We start from the raw sequence: 26,327 nt of genomic DNA, 5'->3' as shown, positions 1-26,327 counted from the left end.
GATACGGTGAATGCAGTTTAATCATAAGTCGATAATTGTAAATGTTTTAGTTATATTTGTTTGACCGAAACACCGACAAAAGGTTTCGAAAACACAAATAGTATTCAAGATATTTCCAAATAATTAAATTAATTGGTATTTTGCATGGTCACCTTCCTACGTTAGCATAACATCAATGTCATAAATATATTATGTTCTCTATGGAGATGGAGGTAAAAAAATACAATAATACAATTATAAAGAAATGAATAATGAATTTCTTGGTCCAGATAATCATTTAAAAATTTTGAATGTTGAAATCAATATGGTGTATTGGAAACTTCCCTTATAAAATTTGTCAAATTTAAAACTTTAACAAGCATACTATTCAAACAAGTTTTGCAACACTAAGTTATTCAGATACAAAATTTACACGATTGTTCAAGAACTAATAGGAATTGTTTGGTAAGGTTTTTCAGATTTTCAGCTTTTGTGTAAACTCCATTTTGACGTTAATACTTTCAATGTTCCCAACAAAAGTGACTTGACCTGTTCTCTATTCTTTGTAAAAAAATCTTTAAAATTATGCAGTTAAATAATTATCTGGCTACATAAACCAAACCATCCAGGTGTTACCAAGGCAAACAATATCATGAAGCCACTTATCAAACTGAGGTTTAAAAGGCCAATAGTAACTGACAATGACATAGTTCAACCTGAAAGAAGCTTAAACTGATTACTGTTGCGCACTACAAAATTTATCCCCGTTTTTTTGTTGTACCACACCGTGTCAGCTTTTAAATTTGTGTCAGACTTTTATTTAGAAAAAAATGTCCCAAAGTCATTCAAAGTCCTGCTTAACTTTACCCTGTCATGTATTCAAAATGATACTTTTTATAATGTCCCATTAACCGAGTGGCGTAGCACTATGGTATATCTGATTTGTGGCAAGGCATTTATGTAATTTTAAGATTTTATAACATACTCTACAACACAGTCCTATTGGGTCATTTCTGTTAGACTAAAATAACGTTTTCTACTTAGTTACGGCAACGGCTGGTCAGTTCAAATTGTCAACAAAAATAGCCCATTACACTCTAGTTTCATAAATGATTGCTTTTTATAAATTATTTTGTTCTGATGCAACCACTGGTTTGCTGAAAATACTACAGCAGGCAAATGCCATTTAATCATCACAGATACACACCACAATAGAAGAGTGAGATTTCGCGCGCTGTAAAACCTAGATTTAACCCACCCTTTCGTTTGAAATGCCTGTATCAACGCCGTACCAACAACTCCGGTCGTGTAATATCATTTTGTCAGATTTGATTTAGATTGACTTGATTATGATAGGATAATAGTTCGGTAATTTTGTCGTTACCCTTATTTGAAACAGTTGGTACAAGTCATAGATGCCTCAAAAGGAGATGATCAAAGAAACAGAGAGCCAAGCATAATAAACTATTTCACTGACGATTTCATTTAATGGAATTGGATAGTTTACCATGAACCAACCCGTAGTCCATAAAATTATTCAATCATTTTTCCACAGAGTTAACAGATTTTTTGAAAAGGGGACTGCGAGCCGGGACCCACCTAGGATCCATCGCTGGATTTTAGCTTTCACTTGGTACTCGTGAAAAATGATATCAAGTGTAAACAAATGAAATATAATATCCTGTTGTAAAGGTATTTTTTAATATATATTTTTTAAAATTAAGTAGTTACTAATGCTATAAGTAATAACTAAGTCTACCCCGGAGTCGGCTTTTTAATGAGCATCTCGGCGAGTGTTTATAAAAAAGCAATGAACTAACCTTCCGGTGCACTTGGTCCATGCTTCCAGTTTTCCGTGCAGTCCGAGTAGTTTATTCAATTTTGTTTTTTTACATGAACTTCACTTATTATATAGATAGCAGTGAGTTATTAAAAGTTCCACGTGTAAAATAAATCGATTGATAAATTCGGTAAATTCAATCCAAGACTTTTTCTACAGGAATGTCAATCCGCCTATGACAGAAGTTATAATTGATGTTGAAAATAGCAATAAATTATGGGGAAAATCTTAATATTAAATAGATAACCAATTGATAATGGTGACTAAGCAACGTACAACTACTCATGCCAAGAACGTTATAGGATTTATTTCGTGCGCGGAACAAGTTTTATTTGGCACTTGTGATCATATTTTGGTTATTAATTTTTTTTTCAATAAATTATCATATGATTAAAAACCCCAGCAGGTTGAACAATATCAGCTCAAAACAACCTATGTGTCTTCGATGAACGACTGGGTAACCCTCACACAACAGGACAGACTGCAGCTAGCCCTAAGACAACATAAAAAATGGTACACTGGTGCAGCGACATAATTGCTCTTGTACTCCAACAACATAAAAGTAAATTAAATTTAGAATTTAAGTAGCAGTCTTTGTAAGAATCATGCAAAGTCTGTAATATATGATACCAACATAAAAAGGCTTCACATTTTATTTTTTTATTATTAGGTTGTTTTGATGGTCTATATCATGAAATGTATTATCTTTCATTCCAAATTGTCTGCTCGTAGGAGATAATGCACATTGAAAATTCAATAGTTTTGCATTTTAGTGTCATTTACAGAATTATCTCCTTTAATTTTGAATTATACAGTACATTCTATATAACTTTTATCTCCTAAAAGCACGAGTTATATGAAAAGCCACATGTGAATGTCTGATAACTATAACATTTAAACAAAATATCAACAATAAAAAGATGTAGGCTTCACATTTTGCATGATTCTTATGTGGAATGTTTCTTTAAAGTAGAGATCTAGAGACAAGTATCCTCCCACCTTGCACTACATTTCACATTAGGAAAATGTTAATAAGTCACTTTAAAAAAAATCAGTAATGTATCAGAAAATCATTTTTATGAGAAATTTATTCCAGTGAAGATGGAAATGATGTAACACTGCAGAAGTAGAAATTACATAGACGAGGCTCAGATAGAGTCATCTAGAAAAGAGTAATCAAGGAAACCAAGGTTATAGCGGTAATAAAAAAAAATGTAATCCAGGGAAAAGACCAGACATGGAAAATAGACATACACAACAAAGAACATAAAGTATCTAAAATCATACATACAAAGTAACAAAAGTATATGAGCAACTCGGACTCCACTAAAAACTGGGAGCATGGACCAGGTGCACCGGTAGGGTAAGCGTCCTCTGCTTTTTTTAGAAACACCCGCCGAGTTGCTCATAAGAAGTCCAGGGTAGACAAACGGGAAAGGAAAACTATGACCCGTTGAATAAATCAGTTTTCATGGCGCAGATGGATACACCATAGCGAGTTCATGATGACGACCATAAAACTTCTGTAATGATGACTTCAATCTTGTAGCAACATAACCCTGTTCCAAAAGCCTATTACGTTTATACTGTAAAGTAAAAATGTCACACAACTTTTTGTCCAGAAATGAAGCATCTTTATCCAGTTTTTTGACAGTTTTAAGAAAAAAAAACACTCGCAAAGTTTGACGAAATAAGTTTAAAAAAGAGTAATTCACATTCAGTAATGAACAAAAGAACAGATTACCAATAACTCATTGCTTGTCTAAAGTTCATGAAAAAAATGATACACCTGTTTCTATTTCGGTTCAAATGATTATGTTAACTACTTAAACCCAATAAGTTCATAAGTATAGCCGTATCAACAGCTGTAAAAATTGCGGCTTGGAAAGTAAGGGCTCAAATTATGTGAAGTTTATTTCTTATTTTCACTATATTTCGGGATTGCAGAGATAATTCCATAACATTCAACTGAATGTTTTGCTTTACTTGGGTTTTATTCAGAAAACTCCCTATAGGTACGTAGTCCATTACTTGACATCAAATCGTTAATAAAAAAGTATATCTTTTTAACAACACTGTTGTTTTAAATTCTAAAGTGCCATTCACCTTGATGTTTGAATTAAACCATATAGATGACTCAAAATTTGTTCACATCCATCTTCATCATTTCCGAGTATTTGTGGCAGTAATGTCCTTGTGCCAAACAGTAGTTTGAAACAGGTGTAAGAAACATTTGGAAACGGCGATTAGGTATGCCTCGCTTGGAGGAATACTCGATGCATTAATTTTGACAAATAGTGAGCGATTACGTTATAAAATGAATGCATAAATTTATTCGTCCAAGTAGAATATGTTTATCCTACCATTTTTAGTGGAGTAACTAGTACTTATTGAATAAAAGTTACTTTCTATTTTGCAACTGACAATATCATGTGGAATATATCGACGAGCGCGTGATGTAATAAATCCATTTTTTATCATTTAAATGTACTTTTAGCAAAAAATAAAGTGCGACTATGAACTGTTGGCGCGTAACGTCATTTTCTTCCATGAAAGTCTGATGACGGCAAAATCGCTCCCAATGTTTTGACGGATATTTTCTAATATTTTGTCATGTACGGGGGATAGAAAAAAGATTATTGTCAGGCTTAGGTATGGCACGAAATCCTGGAAGTTTCATAAAACAAAAAAACGTAACGACTTATATACAATATATATATATATATATATATAGATTTTATATACAAATTTGTAACCAAAAGTGCATCTTGGTAAGTCTTGCTTAAACTATTTATGTGCAGTTCACCGTGGCGAAATATAATAAATTCTTCCCTTATCTAAGTCGAATCTAATATACCTTGCATTCAGTACTGCTTTGTTCATTTAAAGTTCCGCTAAAGGAAAATGTCAGTTGTTAATTTTTTCGTTATTACACTGTAAAAGACTGGAAACTTGGCTATGAAATTAATTCTATTACTATCTTCATATTTTGTTATGTTATGTTGATGTGCCACTATCAAAAATAGCGTATTTATGAAAAAAAAATGTAGTCATTTTGAGAATTTTAAATAAAAGTATGGTCACTACAGTACACATTTAAATGATACCAAATCGTTACCTGTAACTTGTTAGACCTTTATCTAGTGCAAGTAACCCCTTACTGTATTTCACGCCCTTCACGGTTACTTTCACTTTCAAGTCAGCATGGAAGAAGCCGCCAGTTTTAAATCTTGGTGGGCAGTGTAAAAACAATCTAACATCTCGTGTGATACTGAACCGATCTGGTCTGTGCCGACTACATTTCACCCAAAAAACAAATTTGCATAACCAAAAAGTCTTTTCATCAGCAACTGTGGTTTGCATCCTGCACAACAACATCTGTCCAAATCGAAAGTAGATCGATGTATCCCTCCGCTCTAAAATGTATTGTTAACTATTTTTAATTTTATAATGAAGTTAAGAGTACCCTTCTAAATTTTGAACATGCTCTTAAATGGAAAAAAATATTCATCTTATCTACTGTCACGTGTATTTATACTACATCGTACAACGTTTCGTTGTCGGGTTTTTTTTTCGACGTATGACATCCGATTACGTGTGAGCTGTTATTCGGTGACGCCAAGGATGTAAACACAGAGACAAAATGTTTGATTATTTAAAATCGGTGGATATATGCGGGTATTCATTTATTTTTTATTTACAATTTACTTTTAATTAAACCTTTCGTCATGTTGTCGACGCAATCAGTTGCGAAAATTCAACAATTCTCCATCATTTAAATGTTCAAATGGTTTCATGCCCCATCATCGGCCATACCTTAACAATTTTTTAAAAATGAAGTGTTAAGGTTTCAGTCGTAAATATCTATATAATTTTACTATGAAACGATTAAAAAGTATTTTTATGATTCTCTGTGATATTTCTCATATGGACACATAATGTATGAATGGAATTTTCTTGCATATCATGTCTTTAGTACAAAACACCACAAATTAGGCTAAAACTCCTGTTTAGGGAATCCCTTAAATAGTATTTTTTATCCATTATAGAATAATATGGGGTAGGCATTGCCTAAATCAGCGAGCGCCCTGAGCTTTACTATACATGTACCATCTGTGCGAGACTCATAAAAAATAATGACAATATAAAGAGAGGGTTGTCAACCCAGATGAAATTTTTTCCTTTGCAAGTGCAATATTTTTGTTCATATCTAAGCAGCAAGCAAAATCAATATTTCTATTTAAAAATCTGTCATTTTAATCAATGAGGGGCCTGATCGGGGGGGGGGGGGTCTCATCACGATTTACGAGTTGATTTTTTCTCCATCACGATTCACAGAAAATAAATTTCCATGATTACGAATCACGAAAATATAAAAAGAGTATCCCCAATTAATCTCGATAATAGAGATTCAGAAGCTGGTTGTTGGTGTTGTAGATTGGTTCAATTAAGCTACAATCAAATACATTAATGATACTGGCTCATATCTTGTTTACGTGTTGAATTCTCGCAGGTTCTAATTGCAGTTTTAAAACTATCGCGCCATTTCCACTTTTTAAGTTAAGAAAGACAACTCAAATGAACGTTTTATTTCCGTAATGGAAAAAAATCACGAGAATGAAATATGTGTCCCAATCAGGAAGAACGAACATAAAACTCCAATGAAAACAATTCACGAGCAATGCTTTCATCACGAATCACGAAAAATAAATCTGTAGAAAAACATGTCACAATAGCGAAAATGTGCCGATCACGAAGGACGATAATAACCCATCAGGCCCCTCATAAAGAGCCATAACTCTGACGAAAATAAGTGAAGTGGAACGAAATCTATACCTGATCTGTTACTCATCAGGATAGACCCACATACCAAAAAACAGCTCAATATCTGCAAACATTTGATAAAAAAAAAAAAAAAAAAAAAAAAAAAAAAAAAAAAAAAAAAAAAAAAAAAAAACAGCGCAGAAAACTTAGATTTCAGTAATTTTTTCAATGTTCAGGGGCCACAACTCGGACAATAATCAGTCAAGCAGAACGATATGTTAATTAGATCTGTAACTCATCAAGGTTGATTCTGATACTAAAGTCAGCTCAATATCTGCAAGTGTTTAGAAATAAAATGCGAAAACTTATTTTTTTTTTCTGGACGGACAGACAGATGGAGCTCAAATGTAAAGTCTCCAAAAGGTTTCTTTTTTTAAAGAAAGTCATAATTCCCCAATTCTGTATTTATATAATGGATAAAAAACACCATATGAGGATAGTACCCAAAATGGGAGGTTAACTCTTATTTCAGATATTGTTTCCAACCTACAAAATGACAAACAAGAAGAAAATAGATGAACTAGTGGGGGTGGGGGGTCCAGGGGAGGGTTCTGGTGGTGGAAACTCCTTTTTATTAGAAAATTTTGTTACATGTACATTTTTGCTTAATGCACTGTAAAATTAGCGAATAACAGCCTAGAAACTACCCTTTTTAACTCCACTTCTTTCCAAATCTCTGGGTCTGCAACATTTGATAAATGTAATGCTTGTCCAGCTGTCCCTGGATTAAAAGACCCTTCTGACAAGTATATGTACATGTACATAGTCAATTTTGAAAAAAAAATATGTATACTTTTATTTTTCAGGTTGTTTTAAGGAAAAAGTGACAGATCCATACAAATACAAAAAAATTGGTACCAAGATCTGAAGATGGAGAGAGATTAAGATGTAGACCTTATTTTAGATATAATACATCTTATAGTTACAGATTGTAAGTTAAATTGACATGTACATGTATATAGAAATTACCTTTTGAGTAAAATGGAAGTGTCAGATAATACTCACTATATAATTAATTGATGATAATCAGGTGACATTTAATAGATTGCAGTAAGTTGTTGTCCTTGTCTGTAGACACTTGGTTTTTGTGTCAAAATTGGAGTACTGGTTGATATTTATAAAATTTTACAACAAGGTTACAAACTCCAAATGGAAGGTTGGTATTGATTTTGGGGTTTATAGCCCAAGCATTTTTGAATAAGGGGCCTAAAAAGGGCATAAAAAGCATTTGATAGAATTCAACTGCATAACTCCAGTACAGGAATAGTAATGTCTATGATATTATTCCTTAGTATTCTTTACAATGGTCAGACTTGGATTGATTTTGCGGGTAAAAATTTGAACTTTTCAGACATTAGCGGCCAGAAACAAGCATTCTTGATGTCCAAACCATATCTTGACTATTAGGCAATGAATCTCTTTGAAATTGTATTTCAAGGTGATATACATGTACAATGTACAACCAAAGGAAGAGTGGGATTGATTTTTGGGGTTTAGACTTGAATCTTATAGTCTGAAACAATGTATTAATACTTATGTTTTAATATTAATTTGAATTTTTTGCAAGGTGCCATACCACGAAAAAAAGACTGGTATTGATTTTTGTGGTTGTGACTTGAGCAAAGTAAGAATAAGGGGTCACTAATGAGCCATGAAAAAAAGTATTTTTTAAATTATTTCTGGACAATAACTGTAGTGAAAACAGATGGATCACTTTGAATGAATAATCAAGGGAACCAAGAATAAAGCGGTAATCAAAAGAATGCATTCCGGGGACAAAGACCAGACATGGAAAACTGACAAACACAACAAAGAACATAAAGTAACTAAAATCATACATACAAAGTAACAAAAGTAAATGAGCAACTCGGACTCCACTAAAAACTGGGGACATGGTCCAGGTGCACCGGTAGGGTAAGCGTCCTCTGCTTTTCTAGAAACACCTGCCGAGTTGCTCATAAAAAGTCCGGGGTAGACAAACGAGAAAAAGAAAACTATGACCCGTTGAATAAGTCAGTTTTCATGGTGCTGATGGATACACCATAACGATCCACGAGTTCATGATGACGACCAAAGAAACTTCTGTAATGATGACTTCAATCTTGTAGCAACACAACCCTGTTCCAGAAGACTATTTGTTAGAGTTTTAGCGCGATACAAAAAGTCTGCGTAGTTTCGGCAAGCTCTGGCATAACGTATGAATTGTGATATGAACACTCCATACGCAGGTGTTGAAGGGATGTTGCCACAGATGAAAGGAAAGTTGACAATCCTGAATGAAAAGTCATCACGTTTGTCGTAACGTTTGGTCAATAGCTTTCCTTGTTCCTTTACTTGTTACAATTAAGTATAGTTTTAAGATACAGAATCCGTTAAAAAGGGTAACTTGCATCGGATACATGTTTGTTCAATATCTTTGTTTACTTTTTATAGGTAAATATGGACTTACAAAAATGTGTATTTAATGGCAGTCTGGCACATTTATATGCAAGATTCAAGGATTACAGTAATGGGAAATGTTTTTTAAATGATTTAGAAAGCTAAGCTTGTGTAAAATGAGAGGAAGATTTTGATATATGATATGATGATATTATATCATACACTAATAAGATATTGAACTTTCAGTTTTTTGGGTTAGCGGAACCTTAAACTTTACAATTGTTACATATAGGCTCATAAGGGGATCTTTCGTTTCGAAATATCTTCCGATTTTGATATTTCAAAATAGTTTATTTTTCAGAACATGTTGTTATTTTTAAATATCTATATACTCTTGGTGGTTTATTTATTACAATATTTGATCATGATTGTCTCCCTTACAACGTCTTTCTTTGTTTATTCGATAAAAGTTAACAGGATGTAATTATATATAAAAATTATACGAAGTGTTTACAAATTTAAAAAATAATCAACCGCATACAAAACCGATTTTGTTTCTGAAGGGTCTCGTCTAAATGATATGATGATATGTATATATTACTATGCACATTTTTGACGATTTTCTTATAACTCCTCTAAGAGGAGAATATAGTGGCCGTAAATACTACCGCAAACAACTTTATAGAAAAGTTATATTTCAATTAGTATTTGAGGTAATAAATTCCACGAATTTTTTCAGACTATAGTATGCGTATTGAGTTTGATGCGAAAGGGCAAGAATGTGTCAATAAAAAGTTAGCGAAATCAAGGCTTTTTATAGTGGACTGGATTGAAACGTCGCGCTTGCTCGTTGTATCTCACTTGGCGAGATTCAATAGTACTCGTCACTTTTATTTTTGAGTGGTATTTCTTCGTCAACTATAAAAATACTTGGCAAAATTTGATAAGTGGAATATAAATTTATTCTGAGGATTGTAACTCTCATTAAAGAGGAAGACACACGTTACTTCATTGTGATGTGATTTAACATGTATATGTATATCATAATAATGGAACATTTGCAATCCATCAGTGGATTACTTTTTTGTTATTAACAAAACAATTTCCTTATTACTGACCTTCCAATCATACAGAGATATCTCTCTTAACCATACCCCTAATAATAAAAACAAAAACAAAAAAAAAACAACAACATCTAAACCATATACCAATGAAGTCCCTTTATGTCAACTGAAAGGTATTTCTACCCTGGGTAAACTGAAAACAAAAACAAGTCTAAATGAAAACAGATTTAAGTCCAAAAGTGATTTCAGTTTACCCATATTCTCCCTTATCATTCGTAATGCATAATTGCCGAAAACAAAGTGGAATGACAACTTGATTTTTTTTTTAAATTTGTAGAGATGGAAAACACTGTTTCAATAGCAATTTAAATTACATGTAGCAATTCATTTCTTTAAATAACAGCGTGCCGATGACAAATTATATTTAAAGACTACCTGTATTACAAGAATGTACAAGATAAGAAGTAAAGTTAAAGTTTTCTCCCGTTTGTATTTCAGTATTTCTACATCTCCCTCCAATGGACTGATAATCTTTAAAAGAAACGCAGAAAATTCGTCTTCTTAAATACCGGATGAAGAACACAATTTATTATTGATCTTCTAAAGTTGTAAAAAACTTTCTTGCTAAAGAGAAAACATTTTATAATATAGCTATTGTAGACACACAAACAACATTTAAAAAATCCAAAAAAACAATGAAGACGTTATAATGAAAGATGATCGTAAACTATGGATATTTTCTTATTTGTCTAAATGAGTTGAAATATTGCTGACTACCATCCAGTTTTATTCTATTCTTGTTGATATTTAAGATTTCTTCGAAAGCTGGAACGACCATCGAATATACGAAATACAATACAAGTATAGTGTTTTAAGTCTCGTTTTAGTTTTGATTTAATCGAAAATTTCAAAGTTAAAATCTTTAAAAGAAAAAAAAAACACGATTTTTCTTAGGTTGCTACTTTCGGATACAATATGTATATAATACAATGCATAGATATACGAAGTAGCTATTTTTATCATAGTGTAAAAATAGTTTATTATCGTGTTGTTATCTCTATAGTTTACCATAAGAAGTATTATATGACAAGGTGTTGGCCTATAAATGTAAGTGTTTGTACAAATCAGACAAAATGGAGAAAAAAGTCAAAAACATGCATGTCAAAACCCAACCGATCTGACAATGTAATAGCATTAAAGGATACTTTCTCTATTTAAAAAAGAACATTATTTGATCTCTGTATCGCTGGCTTTGCTCAGAAATTTATAATAAAATGTTACAAAAAATTTCTGATTTTTTAATGTAGTTATCTGTCCTTGAAATGTTCATTTTCAGTGCGTTTAAATGAAGTTATAACTCAATTTATCAAAATGATATGGAAAATACTTTCTTTTCTCATTGATTCTCATTGTGCAAATAGTCAAATTACACTATCAAATGATGTTTTTTTATACCATGTTTCCCTTACTGCCTTATTCTTACAGAGACTGACACATAATCTGTAAACGACCACTTCCTATGTTTTCAATGCAAATTTGGAACACGCTATTGTGAAGGTCACGTGATAAGATAAATATTCTCAATAGGATCACACTAAACAATATGGAGGCTATACACTTTCCACTTAAAAAAACTGTGAATATGGCACTGAAGACGTTGCAGTAGAATTCTGGACAACAACTGTAGGTGCGTTCATGACAGGAGTAAGTACGAACCCTGTTTCCGAACGCATTGGTGACATCATGCAATGTGGACACAAATTGCAATAAATTCAAAGAATAGTCCGAAGGACATCAGCAGAAGATAGTAAGGGAAACAATTTTTGTACTGGATTTGGTTCGCTTGTTTCTATTTCAAAAGAAGCAGTATATGCATCGTCTAATCAGCATGCAATATTATGGTATATTGTTGCCAGTCTACCCATGAAATAACTTTATAAATGCTTTTATGATATCAAAAACTTGAATTTCATGAGGAGGCCAACATATTGTTTTGTAGTCCTCCAAACTTTCTCTGAAGGTGCATTATATCATAAATTTTATTTTAAATATCTGGTGCCTTTTACAATCGTAAAGTATTAATTTAAGGAATTTTATTTTTTTTCTCAGCAAATTCCTATAACATGTATGTTTTTTTTAATTAACATATCGGCCATTATGTGTTATTAGCTGTGACCATAACAAACAAAACAATACCTCCAGTGATTATGAACGTCATTGCAGCTGCAGATAAACCATTGAAAATGGGAGATGGGGAGGGATGTTTCTTCTTTCACTCTTAATAACTAACACGGAGGATATGATGGTCAAAACAGTTCCTATGACAAAACCCATCAAAGCAAAGCAAATGATGCTTCAATAGTGAACGCAGTGAATCGGAACCCTGTAACTGTAACAAAAAATGAACATTTCAGTGTTTATTCAATGGGGTGATTACAGAAACAATAATTTCATATTTTAATCAAAGAAAGCCATATAAATCCTTGAAAAGAGAAGTTACACATGGTGCAGTTTGATATGACCACATACATGTAGTAACAATTCAACTTAAATGTGGCTAAAATCAAATTTTCTATCTTGTCTTTTTGTTTACAAAACTATATGTCTTGGTAAAAACATTACAAATATAAACATATATACAAGATATAGTAAGACAAAAATATATACCACCTTTTTATTTCTTCAATTCTGCTTTGTCATTTCAAATTCCATCTTAACTCCCTTCTTTTATATACCAAAATGTACAGAATGTACTTCCTATTCATACCTTTTTATAAAGTAAGGGAAGACTAGGATTTTTAATTATTTTTATTTAATTGTTTTTTCTTGTCATATAGGGGTGGTGAATTGACCTATATTAGGAATAATGGGCCAGAAAAAAACAATCATTTTCCTTACATCTATATAATAACCTGAATCAGGTAAATGGACCAGAAATTGTACCATAAAATGATACACCACTAACAACAATTTGAAATTAACGGGAAGAGTGGGCTGTGATCACATTTTTTACTTTTTTGTAACTATCTGTTGTAAAATTGTGTTGAAAATATGTTGACCATTTTAGACATTTTTTGTCATCATTTTGGTATCATTTGTGGATGTGCATGAAAGAATATAATTACTGCCTGAGGACAGCAACTAGAGATAATTAAAATTATTGGTTTTACTTACAAGGAACCTCGTAAGCACAATTCACTTTTTCTTTGCCTGACAATATTGAGCGCCACATCAAAGAAGAAAGCAGTCACTTGAATTGATCAAGGAATTCAGCAAAAAAAGTGTACAGAAACAATTAAAATTGGTTGAAAAATTATCTTCGGGATTCCAACCCTGGAAGTGGCTACTTCTTTTTCCAGAAACATTTCCTTAGCTAGGTATACGTTAACATATTCATAGTATTTACCAGTCAGGGAGGTAACATGTTCTTCTTTTTCAGGAATTAATAAAAATACCATTATTGGATGGCTTAAGAAGAATGAGGAGAGGAGCGACTCTGTGCAAGATGTAGTGAAGTCTATTCATCTGGGCACTGCCCAAAAACCTGTTCCTAGCAGGCAGAAGTTGGATAATTTTGACAAAGGTGTGGTAAAGAGAACAGTTTACGAGATGCACCAGAAGTCACAGGCTGTGACCATGCCTGCACTACAGCAAGCCTTGAAGGAGAAAGATATTTTGTTTCAGTATCTACTGTGCCAAGAACAGTGAAACAACTGTGGTTCCGGTAATTTTATACATTACTTATTTTTTACAATAAGACAGTAACATACTGAAACATGTATTAGCAGTAAAAAAGTACATGTAGTGCATCTTTAAACACAAACCAGATATTTGATTTTAATTCTGATAGATTTAAAAAAAATATATATAACCAAGTTTGTCATTTAGTTGATCATAATGCATGATCCTGAGATAAAATCTGTATATGAAATAGCACTTTGCAAGATTTGTAGTTCTTGATCTTTTTAAAAATAAAAAGAGGGGTTCAAGGATTTTATTTTCTCATTCTTTTTGGGCAAGGTTTTGCACAAATGTATAAATTTTTTTAACAGATAGGAGTTCACATAGCCTTGACCATACTATTTGTCAGTGTACTTGACATGAAATTGCTATATTGTTAAAACTTAGATCTAGAGGGAAATAACTCTTTAGCTATTCTAATAATTTTCTCCGGTACAATCTCATTTCACATAAGTCAGAGCACATGTGCGCTCCATGAAGAAGTGATAAGGGTATTTTTACACATGGAAAATTATACATGTACTTATCAAAATTTTATTTTCTTTTTCAGGAACTACAAGAATGCATCAGAACGGACATTCATTACAGAGCGTCTTGACATTGTGCAGTGGCGTAATACATACCTTCCCAAGATACGTAAGTTTAGGCATTGCCATGAGGTTTTACGATTACCTCCTTATCATTGTGAGCTCAATCCCATCAAAAAGGTTTGGTCTAACATTAAAGGCTTTGTAGCTAGTAGTAATGCTATCTGCAAAAATCAGATTGTATAAAGCTTTTCAAGGAGGCCAAGTCCCATTTTGATGGTCATACCTGGGACAGATATGAGACTCACGTGATAAGGGAGTATGAGGAAAAGCTCTTGTAGATGGATGGATTCAGAGATGAGGACGTGCCACGTGTGGCTTTTACTTTGACGGACAATTCTGACACTGATGAGAGTCAGAAGACTATTCCTTACTGTGTTTCGGATGAGGGGGAGGGCGATGACTTAGAAAATGACAATGACCTAGACGATTTATTTGATTTCATTGATCCAGCTGGTAAGGTTTTGTGCAACATCCATTCGGAAAGACAAACAGATTGACTGGTTTCATTGTGATATGTGTGATCGGTGGGTGCATAACAGATGTAGCACAAAACCTGCATTTGCAAGGAATGTATGTCTTCGGTGCTTTTCCATTCTTAACCACCGGGACTTGCAACCACTGATTTTGCCACCAGAAATTCATTAACCATGTTTTTGTACTTGTACAAGATTATTTAGATTTAATTTATCAATTGATTAAAATACTTATTTTCATATCTTAAGCATATAAAAATAACACTTTTTATTGCCCATCGTGCACCTACGATTGAATTGTGATACAAGCAATATCTGTGATACAATTTCAACATCTGTGATAACTTTTCCTGTTGATAATTGAAATCGTGTTATTTGTTATAATTTAAACTTATTATATCTACAATCATGTTTCATTGATTATATTGATAATCTGAACGTTTACAATGTTGTTTGATTCCTTGATAGTTTAATTTAAAGCAATACAGTTAACATAGATGATTTTTTATTCACTAGATGATTAATATACAATTGTATGATAGCATTGAATGTGATTTATCTAAAATGCACAATTGTTATTGGAATGAACATATACATGTACCTAGTCATGCTGATATTGGAATTGTTAAATAATATTATAGTTGTTTAATGTTGTAAAACTTATAATATATTATAATATGTTATTTTTTTCTCTCCATGTCTCGACTCTTTGATTGAAAATTTGCAAGGTGTCCGCAAATAGATTAATGAATGATATGGGTACAAAACTAAGGTGAATTTTAGTAAGCATCATACTAAAATTTCGTGTGAATCCTACTTGTTTGTACCCAACAAAATGTCCCTACTCTCCTCTCCAAAAAAAAATAATTTTGATCTTTCTGCAATTATTTATGTCTGTTGAATACTGTTCAAATTGTGAAATACAAATTTACTATCTACATAACAACAACAAAATGAGTCAAGGACAGTCACAATGACGCTAAAAGAACAAGTATTACTTTGTCACAGACTAGTATAATTGAATTAAACATTTAGAAATGTGAACTTGTGAACTAAGGCTGACAGAATAGTGTGGCCATATTTTGCTATTATATGTACTTGTAGAAAATGTGGGTTCAAATATTTGTCAATATTTTATTTAATGGAGTTGCAAAACTATACATGTATGCGTTAACAATATACCGTTTAATATACATCAATTCTCTACAGCGCAGAGTACTGAATTTAGAATTCATACTGACAGAAGTAATTACATACAAGTACAAGATCTGGTTTCTTACAACACAACACGTCCTATTTATCGAATTATCAAAGTACGTAAAAGCATTCTGATTTATCACAATATAGTTATAAACTTGGTTAAAAAGTATACCAGTGAAAAGAAAATATGGACAATACTGTTGGTATGTCTCGACACTTCTATCTTGAATCAAACACATATCAACTAACTTAAAGAGAGTGGCTGTTGGGAACACACCTGTGCACTGAGATGGTGTACACTTTGTACTTCTATATAGTCCAGTCCAAGGACGATTACTGAGAAATATCCTTTGGCTGTTGACATTCATTTCATAGTAAAACATATGACTACAACTCAAACAGGAATGTCTTCAGTAACAAACCTGTGGATATGTACGTTCGATCACATACGGCACATACCAGTACTTTTATTTACAATTTTCAAAATACGTATAGAAACACCGCTTGGTTTACTTGGTATGCTCATCATTTTAAAGTTTCATTGCAAAACTATTATAAATTAACATTTTTTGTGGGGTGGAGAAAAAACTACTGATTATTGTAAGTTAGTGGGTTATTTTGAAGTAGCTTCAAATTTCATAGACCTGTAATAAATTTACATGTTCATGATCTTTTCAGTTGTCAATTCATTCCACAATGCAATACTATGGCAAGCGAAAGTGGACAAAAATAAATATTTTGTAATATTACAAAATGAATTTTTAATGTTACAAACTCATTTTTTGTTAATATTACAAAAGGTGGCGTGCTACGTGTGCGTGAAATTTTGAACGTTTCAACGCTTCAGGAGGTGTTACAAACAGCAATTAATGCGGGTGAATCCTGTTTTAACAAACATTAAGGGAGTTCATTCACATTGCCATATGTGTATGAGAAACCTATTGTATCGATTGTATATGAGTTTTTTATTCCATGGAAAAAAAGAAAAATAATTGACTTTTTGATTTTTGTCTTTGTTTTTTGTTTTTGTTTTTCGTAACACGTTTAATTCACTCACATGTATCCAACGCTGCATCCTACGAAACACGCATACGTTAACACAATACATGCTAAAATGAAAATGTTACATGTTTCATGAGGTATACTACATATAGTAAATATAAATAGTACAAATAGATAACGAATGTTTTACTACATTCACGTACATAACTATGTAGTTCTATATTATGTTTAAAATTCGTGCACTTAACCATTTAACCTATTTTCTGACCGCGATCGTAACGTATCACGTGTAGCTATTGTAAGTTATATTTTATGTCAGATTACGTAAATTGTACCTGACTGATGCCAACATGTACTTCAGCAATGATGAAAGGAAAGGTTGCTCTTGTTAAAGGGAGTACAAGTGGCATAAGATTTTCTATAGCATTAGATCTGCTTAAAAGAGGCTGCAGTGTCGTAATGACCAGTTCAAGAACAGCAAACGAGGCAAAATGGTCTATTGAAAAAGCAAGTAAAATGTGATTTGGATTGATTTTAGATTATAATGAAGGACGTGAGTTAGTAGATCGGGAATAAAAGATTGTTTTGAATAAAACGTTAAATGTGCACTAAGTTATGAATATTTTGTCGGTTCTTTTTCATATATTTAGAGCAATTAATTGTCTTCAAAATATTTTGTATACAACAATTTTGAGATTGTATCTAATTAGAGTGGCCCTGCTACTTACTATATACAATGTGATTTGTGCAAAGATACAACGTTCCTGTGTTCTGAAGTTGACCGCTTTTTTCCAGAAGGTGTTGATATTCTTGTAAATAATGCAGATAGAATTTCAAAGACATGAATAACGTTTTGAAACAAGTAAATCGACGCAAGGATTTTTTTTATATAAATCAAGATATAGGTTTGGTTAATTCTATATCGATTTTAAATAACAAGGATTTTTACCATGCCATTCAATATTTAGTCCAACCTATTAATCAAAATACACTTATAGTATTGATATGAGCTATTACTAAACTTAGAATTGAGCATACATTTAAAAAAAAAAAAAAAGGAAATTCACTTGTATAAGCGTCATGTAAACATATGGACAAACTCACGCACGTTTCGGAGTTTTGGTAATTTTATAAGGGAAATTGCAATTTTAATCGACCAAAGGAGTTTTAATTCACATCTAACAACTAAATTTGATTTAGGAAGTGGAGAAGCATTTTCCATTGGGGACACCACTGATGATTACTGGAACAGAGTCATAGCAATAAATCTTACCGCACCATTTGTCCTTACACGCCATTTTCTGCCACAAATGAAAGCAAAGAGTGAATGTTTGTCGTGAATAACTTAACTATTGCAATATGAGTATACCTTTTGAATATACAAATGTCCAATTTACGACATATACCATCCAACCCATTTCCTATAGAGAATTGTCCATTTCTGACAGAAAAAAAGGTCATCCGAGTCGAGTTCCCTTTGCATTTTGTTTTTGTTTTTGTCTTAACATATTATTGCATTAGCATGTTCATTTATCTGTATATATTTTTTTTAACTTTTTAAATATCAACAAAATGTCAAAATGTGTTACGTGATTGGTTAGTCAAGCCTATGCCGGACCTCATAAATGTCAAATGCACAGTGGGAAGATGACAAAAAATGTACATCCAAATTGTAATGGTGGGTCAATGAATATATATATTTTTCACAAAGTGCTGCGGGAAGTGTAGATATCTACATGGAAGTAAAATTATGACTCGTAACTTGCTTGTGATGAGGTGTTTGTTTTTTCTTGTATTTCAACGAAATATTTAGAACAAAACGCTACCGATAGATAACTTCCCGCAACAGTTTTCAGGTAAAATAAAATATGCTCATTGAAATGAAGTAAAAATCAAGCAAACCGACATAGCGCATGCCACTGCACTATTGCATTTTCTAAACTGTATACTTTTTCACATAGCAGCGACATTGGCGACCTCTGACACGTTGGCATGTGACGGATACGTGTGAATAACCGATTTAGTTGCGATAGCAGACCACGCTTTGAGTTCCTTATATTTTGAAAGATAAAAACATTTTGCATTGAATATTGTACTTATTTATAATATAATTTGCAAGTCCATATCCTGTGTTAATGATATGTCTCCTTTTTCTGCTGAACAAAACATGGTTACCCCCCTCTTTAGTATAGTATCTTAGAAAATATTCCATATCCCAACTATTTCTTGGCAATATTTCGTCCGAAATTTGTTATGACTTGACATTCTCCGAAATCTGCATAAATGAATACAGAAAGTTATTAAGATAACTAAAGTATGTAGAGACTTAAGAGTTGGTGTAAATGTGACATGTTCAAGACATTGCATGAGTGTACATGTACAATTTGAACTCTCTTAAGTATTTGTGGTAAAAGGAACAAGAGGTGTCATCATTGATATTTGAAGTTGATGGAAAATTTGTCAACTGAGATAAGACAACATTGTGGTGCTTTTGGTCCATATTCCATATTACAATAAAATAGTTATACTAATTCAAAATGTCATTTTGACTTAACCCCCCTTCCCCCACACATACATACATACACTTCACTATAGTACATGTACCAAATGAAGTATCATCATTCAAATAATACTTGTATACAGAAGTTACTTAAGGGGGTAAATAATTAATAGCTTTATTTAGCTTTATACAGCACTACGTAAATATTTGTTTTAAAAAGATGCGAGAGTTAAGTGTTTATACATGTAAATGTATATTCATGCAATAATTCAGTTTCTCATATAAAATATATGGCTACGAACATACTACAAGGTCTGTTTTAATGTTCATAGTTAACACATGTACGATTAACAGGAAGGATCATGCTTCTTCAAATTTTACGAGTTTGCAACTTTTGTTCAGATTAAGATTGCAAAAGGTAAGGTTTGATCTGATTTTATGACTGAATACATTTTGAACATGTACTGTAAACACAAATCCCTGCAAAATATTTATGATATGAATTATGATCTTTTTAACATTTCATTTTCAAAATAATCATGTATACCTAATAATACCAAGTATAAGCACAATTATAGAACGTTATGTCAATCACATTGATCACTGTAGCTGTCTTGTAGGATATGATTCCATCAACACCTCAATCCAGTCATTGGAATGCAGTTGAAACACAATTGGACACAAAATTTTAAATTGTTCAAATGCTCATTCCATTGAACACATATATTTATGTCGTTAAAATCAGAATTAGATGTAACCTTAACTTATTAACGTGCCATCTATGATATGAAAAGGGAAGAGAATTCTCCTGATAACTATAGGACACCTACATGTACAATGTTTGACTTGTGACTTAGATTGAAGTATCATTCTACTTAGTTTAATGTGTTTGTTTCGGTGAATTGTATAGCCCTGTCCTACATCCACATTCCTCGACCTAATTACCTTGACCCTCTATATGACGACTCGTAATGAACTAAATGAATAGCTGCAAAATTACTTGCAGGCCCTCTACGAATAGCTTGATTGCATTGTTTCCCCCTACCTCAGTTAGGCCATGACTTTAAGAATATCAACGCCTTATAGTATTTTAGTTGTTGTGTTGTTCATATGAATAGTCTGATCTGTATTATCAGCCTATGCCTTTTGAAGTGTAAAGGTGATTTGTTGTAGGAAATCTGTTATCATATATATGTATTCACTACCTCGTGTCAAAATAATTAGAACCCAACTAAATTTAAAGGTTAATAAGTCTATTGATAGTTCAAAACATATATACAAAGTTTAACAATATCGTTACACAAAAATAATAATCTTACCATTACAAAACATTAATTTTTATACTCAAGTTTGGCTTTGGGGCAGACTCAGTATTGAAAGTCTTACTAACAATGCTTAACTCGGTGTAACAGCTGAACATGCTACAAGATCCGATGAATAGATGTATCGTTGCAGCATAGGTTACAAGAGCCGGAAAAACATTTTTAGTAATGCAGCTTGAAATGATGCTCTAACTAATTGATTACTTGTCAACTCGGTGTAGTTAGATACGAGAGCCGGAAGCGTGGCCAAATGCTACTCGATGTAACTGGAACTACAAGAGCCGGAACACAAGCAGGTGTGTTGTACAAGACCATAGTAGAAAGAGCATAACCTCCAGATAATGCCTAAAATACATGTAGTATGAACCCTAAAGCATGTATTTATACACTAAAATTAAATGAAGCATGACAAATTTTGGGGATTAATTAATTAGGTAATCCCTTACACTAAAACTTAATTAAAACGGCCAAAAATCAGATTGTATACATTGTTGTAATTATGCAATCTGAGTGCCCAAAAATTAAATATAAGGGTGATCCAAATAAAACTAATTAACTATAGGTACAACAACTTAAATAGTACTAACTTAAAATTAACCCAGTGAATACTTAATTCATACTTAAAATTGAAGATGTTGTTACACACTTGTGTATATATGATGCAGTAAATAAACTCAATCACGAGGATTATGAGTAGCTAAAGCTTTTTGTGCATTTTTGATCACAGAGTCTGAAGTTTTGATACATCTACAATAAGTATCTGAGGACCATCGACCCAAAAGCTTAATTAGATGGTCATCAACACAGACCCTGCCTGCAGTTGTTGCGGCCCCAATGCGGAAAGAATGACCATTATAACATGTAGAAATATAGCCTAAAATGTCCATGGTATGTTTAAACATATTTAAAAAGTAAGATCTTGGAATAGCATTTCCATATATATTTACAAACAATGGCGTGTCTAGAGATGGATTATTGTGTAGCCTTTTCTTCATGTACATACAACATATTTTATGAGGACATATATCCTTGCCTGTCTCGAACAATTTTATTGTCACACCTTGTCTAAAATGATCTGTTTTGGAAATTTTGAGTTTAAGATGTACACAATCAGTCATAATTATCAAATCTGAAACACATAAATGAAATGCTGGATCAAAATTCTCAGCACTATTTACTGTAAACTCGCCACATCTTAAAAATCCAAAAATGCTATTGTACACATGGCTTCAAGCAATAAATTTTCATAGCTACTTCCTTGACGCAGCCATATTTTTCTAAAATATCAAGAGTGATAGGATATCTAGGCTTAGAGGTAATTGATTGAGTCCGTTTGACACCATTGATAATTGTCTTATTGAGTTCAAGAACATTAGGATAACCAATATTTAATTCTAAACACTTAAACCTAATGACACATAAATAAGACTTTATAGTGCTATAACTTATCAGTAGTTTAGTAGTACAATAAGCTACGAAAAGTAGTAGGGTTTCTTCATCAAATTTTATATTAGAATACTCTGGTACTATAAAAGCTACAATCTCCGTTAATATAAAAAAAATCACATCAGCCTTAAAGCCAGCTTGATACACTTGTCTAGTTTTACTTGAGATAGATTTATACCACAATTGATCCACTACATTGTAGAGTTCCAAAGCACATGTGGAGGTGGAGGCATTGTGCATGATAGGGTCCGAGCCTCTGGCGCAAGTTGGCGGAATCTGTACATCTGCAAACGAGACAAAGCATCTGCTATTAAATTGTATTTACCTGGCACATGTTTAGACATGAAAGTAAAGTTATATTGAGCGGCAACTAGAGTGAGTCGTCTCATTAAGGGCATAATATGTTGTGATTTTGATCTGCCTTTCTTTAGGATAGCTACTGTAGCCTCATTATCACACATAAACACTATTCTTTGTGTTTGCCACAAATGCCCCCACAAGATGGCAGCCACTACTATGGGGTACAGTTTCTTGAAAGCTATTGAGAAGGTACTGTCCTCCGCTAATTCATCTAGAAACATTGATGTCCATGCTTGAGAAAACCACAACCCTTTGTAAAATCCTTCAAAACCTATAGTTCCTGAAGCATCTGTATATAGACAATTCATCAGATCAAATACTTTCCACATTGTAAAACATGCTGACACCATTCCAATTACATAAAAAATAACGCCACATTCTAATGTCTTCCCGGCACTCTTTATTTATCTTAACATAGTGATGTAAAGCTCGATCAGTAGTTGACAATTTAATTAAATGTGACACAAAAGCTCTGCCAGGAATTACAACACGGGACGCAAATTAAGATGACCAAGCAGTTGTAAGAGTTCCCGTTTTGTGCAGGATTTCTTGGACGAAAATTCTTTTAAAAAGGCAGTAATACGTAGTAGTTTCTCACGTGGTAGCCTAGCCTGCATTAAACTAGAATCCAAGATAATGCCTAAATATTCCATAACAGTATCTGGGCCAGTTGTCTTATGCTTAGCCATAGAAACATTAAGTCTACCAAATATTGTATACAAAAGGTCCATGTTTCTTTGACTACATTTTTTAGGATGCTCAAAAGTAATAAAATCAAGAAGATGTAAAATAAACTGAATATCATAGTTGTTCTCAGCTCTCCAACAAATTGCTTGAGAAAGCATGTCAAAAATTTTTGGTGATGAGCGACAGCCAAAGGCAAGTTTAGTATAGTAATAATAACTATCTCTCCATTTAAGACAAAACATATGCCACTGAGAAGGAACAATCGGCATAAGTTTAAACGCATCAGAAATGTCCGTTTTACACATTGATGTATTCCTACCTAAGTTTTGTATTATTTTAATAGCATCATCTATACGAACATAAGACAAAGAGCTTTGTTCCTTATCAATCATGTCATTGACACTCTGATGTGTGTCGTCCTCATGAGGAGAAGATAAGTCTACTATAAGTCTATGTTTCCCTGAATATTTCCCTTTAGCCACACCAATAGGACTTGCTCTGTATTTTGCAAAAGGCAAAGTAACAAATGGACCTTGTAAAAAACCTTTGTTTACTTCACTTTCTATGAGTTTATCTACTATGTCTGGTTGTGTAATTGCTGAACGTAGATTTTTACACTCTTTACTAGGTACATCTACATCCGATATTAAGGTGTCAAAGCCATAAACAAGACAATTACATAAGTAGTTAACAAAGTCCCTATCTGGATGGGTTAGCAGTTCCTGTTGCAAAAAACTAACATGAACAGGGGTATAAACTTTGGTATGTGAAGTCCATGTAGCTAGTCACTTGCTGGTGGTGGCAAATTCTGTATGGTTTTGTTTTTGTGATTTTCTCTTGGTACAAGAAGAAGAACCGTGATTGTTAAAAAAGCACACAGAACATAAATGTGAATATGAACACTGTTGCCTGTTACATTTATTGTCATTGAAATTGTTACAAATTTCTTGATCGTTACACATTATCCTTTTCCGGCCATAACGGTCACTATCCTTCACACTCACATTTGCCTTTAATTTAGGAGGGGAATTAGTTGGATTTTGTGTCCATACCTGAGGACAGAAAGATGTAAGATGCATAGTAGATAAACAATAAGAGCATGTGCTAACCTTTGCATTGCCTGTGACCATACTCAATAGTGATGTGTCCTTGATGGACCAATCTACCTTGATGTTAAAATCTTTCAAAGCTGCCGCTGCGCGGGCGGAAAACTGACAATGGTAATCATAAAATTTTTGGACCATACACATTGAAAATATCAATTATATTGGCTTCATACCTGTCTAATTCTATGCGCCTTTGTGGAAATTTGATGCACATTACCCCTAAATTTGCCAAAGGCGGTGATAAACTCACTAATTGTAAGCACTTTATGTAATCTTTTGTCCTCATGACCTGACATATTGAGTGTGATTGACCCCTGTTCCTGTACATAAGTTTTATCATGTTCAATACGGGGGATTAACAAACTTGCAAGATTAATGTCTTTGCCTTCCGAAATACGCTTATTAAGGATTTCAGGCACGACATCTAAATTGGGAATACATTCAGATGGGACTCCAAATTCAGAGTTTGGAAAGCGATACCCACCATGTGTGAAAGGCAGCTGACTGTTTGTCGTTTCAGTGGAATTTCCATTCCTAAAAGCTGCCAACGCCGTGGACAAATTGTTCTGGTCTCCACTGATTTGAGAGTTCTTATCATTATGAATTAATTTCATCACTGTCTGCTGAAGACCTAGCATAGTTTGTTGCATCGTCTGCATAGAGTTTAACATACCAGTCACAATGTTGTTGTTCATGGGCGCCGCAATATTGGATGACGTATTTGCGACAACATTCAGATCTCTACGTGAGCTTCTGTGGACCGCATCACTGCTATTATCCAACGCTAAAGTTGATAAATTTACCGAACTGTCAGAAGGAATATCAGTAGTATCAACCTCACTCGCTTCCTTTTCAGAATTCGGCGAATTGTCATCATTAATTTCTGTACACACGTTTGTACTATTTCTACTATTTGTTGAAATGTTTCTACGCGCTATATTTTCCTCGTAAATCATTTTCAGGTTAGCTTTGCCGATCGAGAGTGGTACAAAAACATCGATTTTTTCTAGATCTTATAATTTAGCTGCTGTCCAATTGTTTGGATTCGAGGTATCCCAAGGGGAAGATCTCTGCTTGTTCAGTCTAGATCGAGGTGCGCGTTTGTCCGCCATTGTGATAACTCTAAAACGGATATCTTAATCTGTACATACAATCCATCATCAGTGTTATAATTATAAATGTCAACTTCGAACAAAACTGATTTGTTACATACACAAAGTTTGAAATATCGTTAGTTATGTATCGAATCGAAACGTTTGGAAAAAAATGTTACGAACTGAGTAACATGCAGCCATACCCAACTATCAATGACGTAATGCTAAAATAACAACCAATCAAATTCTAAGCATATGCTTACCATAAATAACCTCGTAGAGAAGGTAAGCTCTTAATTAACAACATAAACCTGCCTTATCTATATAAGCCTTAAACTACTTGTATTTCACTTATAAAATCCACGCGTACGACCATACGGGTTAAAATGCTTGTAATAATCAATTACACATATTACAACAATTTCCTATGTCATTGAATATTATTGAGAGGAAAACAATATTCGCATCCCTGTTTAGACAGTAAAAGAAGTATTTTACAAGTTGATTTAAACTACATGTATAAAAAGAAGATTATATAAACAGACATATACTAGTATCAATTCACAAATTTGCAATCAGGTTATAATATGTTTATCATTTCAATTCACATTTCGGCAGATGGAGGTTTTTGAAACCCTGACATGGACAGCTAAATGTATGTTAGTAGGTCAGTGATGAATTAACCCCGGCCCAGCCGGTCCCGCACATAGTTACAACCGT

At 33.0% G+C, this 26,327-nt stretch overlaps 2 pseudogenes across 2 annotated transcripts; one reads left to right on the top strand and one right to left on the bottom strand.

Annotated features, from left to right (window-relative positions):
• The first annotated feature begins 7,792 nt into the window (after positions 1 to 7,792).
• Positions 7,793 to 19,234, top strand: LOC148606615 (uncharacterized; annotated as a pseudogene). The gene is made up of 4 exons (XR_015915356.1): positions 7,793 to 7,799; positions 13,526 to 13,810; positions 14,378 to 14,463; positions 16,100 to 19,234. The product of XR_015915356.1 is annotated as an uncharacterized LOC148606615 (transcript).
• Positions 19,235 to 20,890: 1,656 nt separating this feature from the next.
• Positions 20,891 to 26,056, bottom strand: LOC148606614 (uncharacterized; annotated as a pseudogene). The gene is made up of 2 exons (XR_015915566.1): positions 24,998 to 26,056; positions 20,891 to 22,644 (listed from the first exon to the last, which is right to left on the bottom strand). The product of XR_015915566.1 is annotated as an uncharacterized LOC148606614 (transcript).
• Between the last annotated feature and the right edge of the window lie 271 nt (positions 26,057 to 26,327).

The sequence above is a fragment of the Perna viridis genome, chromosome 9 (genome assembly GCF_037379345.1).
Source record: "Perna viridis isolate PV_CMFRI_1.1 ecotype Kerala chromosome 9, ASM3737934v1, whole genome shotgun sequence".
NCBI lineage: Eukaryota > Metazoa > Mollusca > Bivalvia > Mytilida > Mytilidae > Perna > Perna viridis.
Note: the sequence above shows the minus strand (reverse complement) of the source record. Positions and strands in the feature narration are given on the sequence as shown.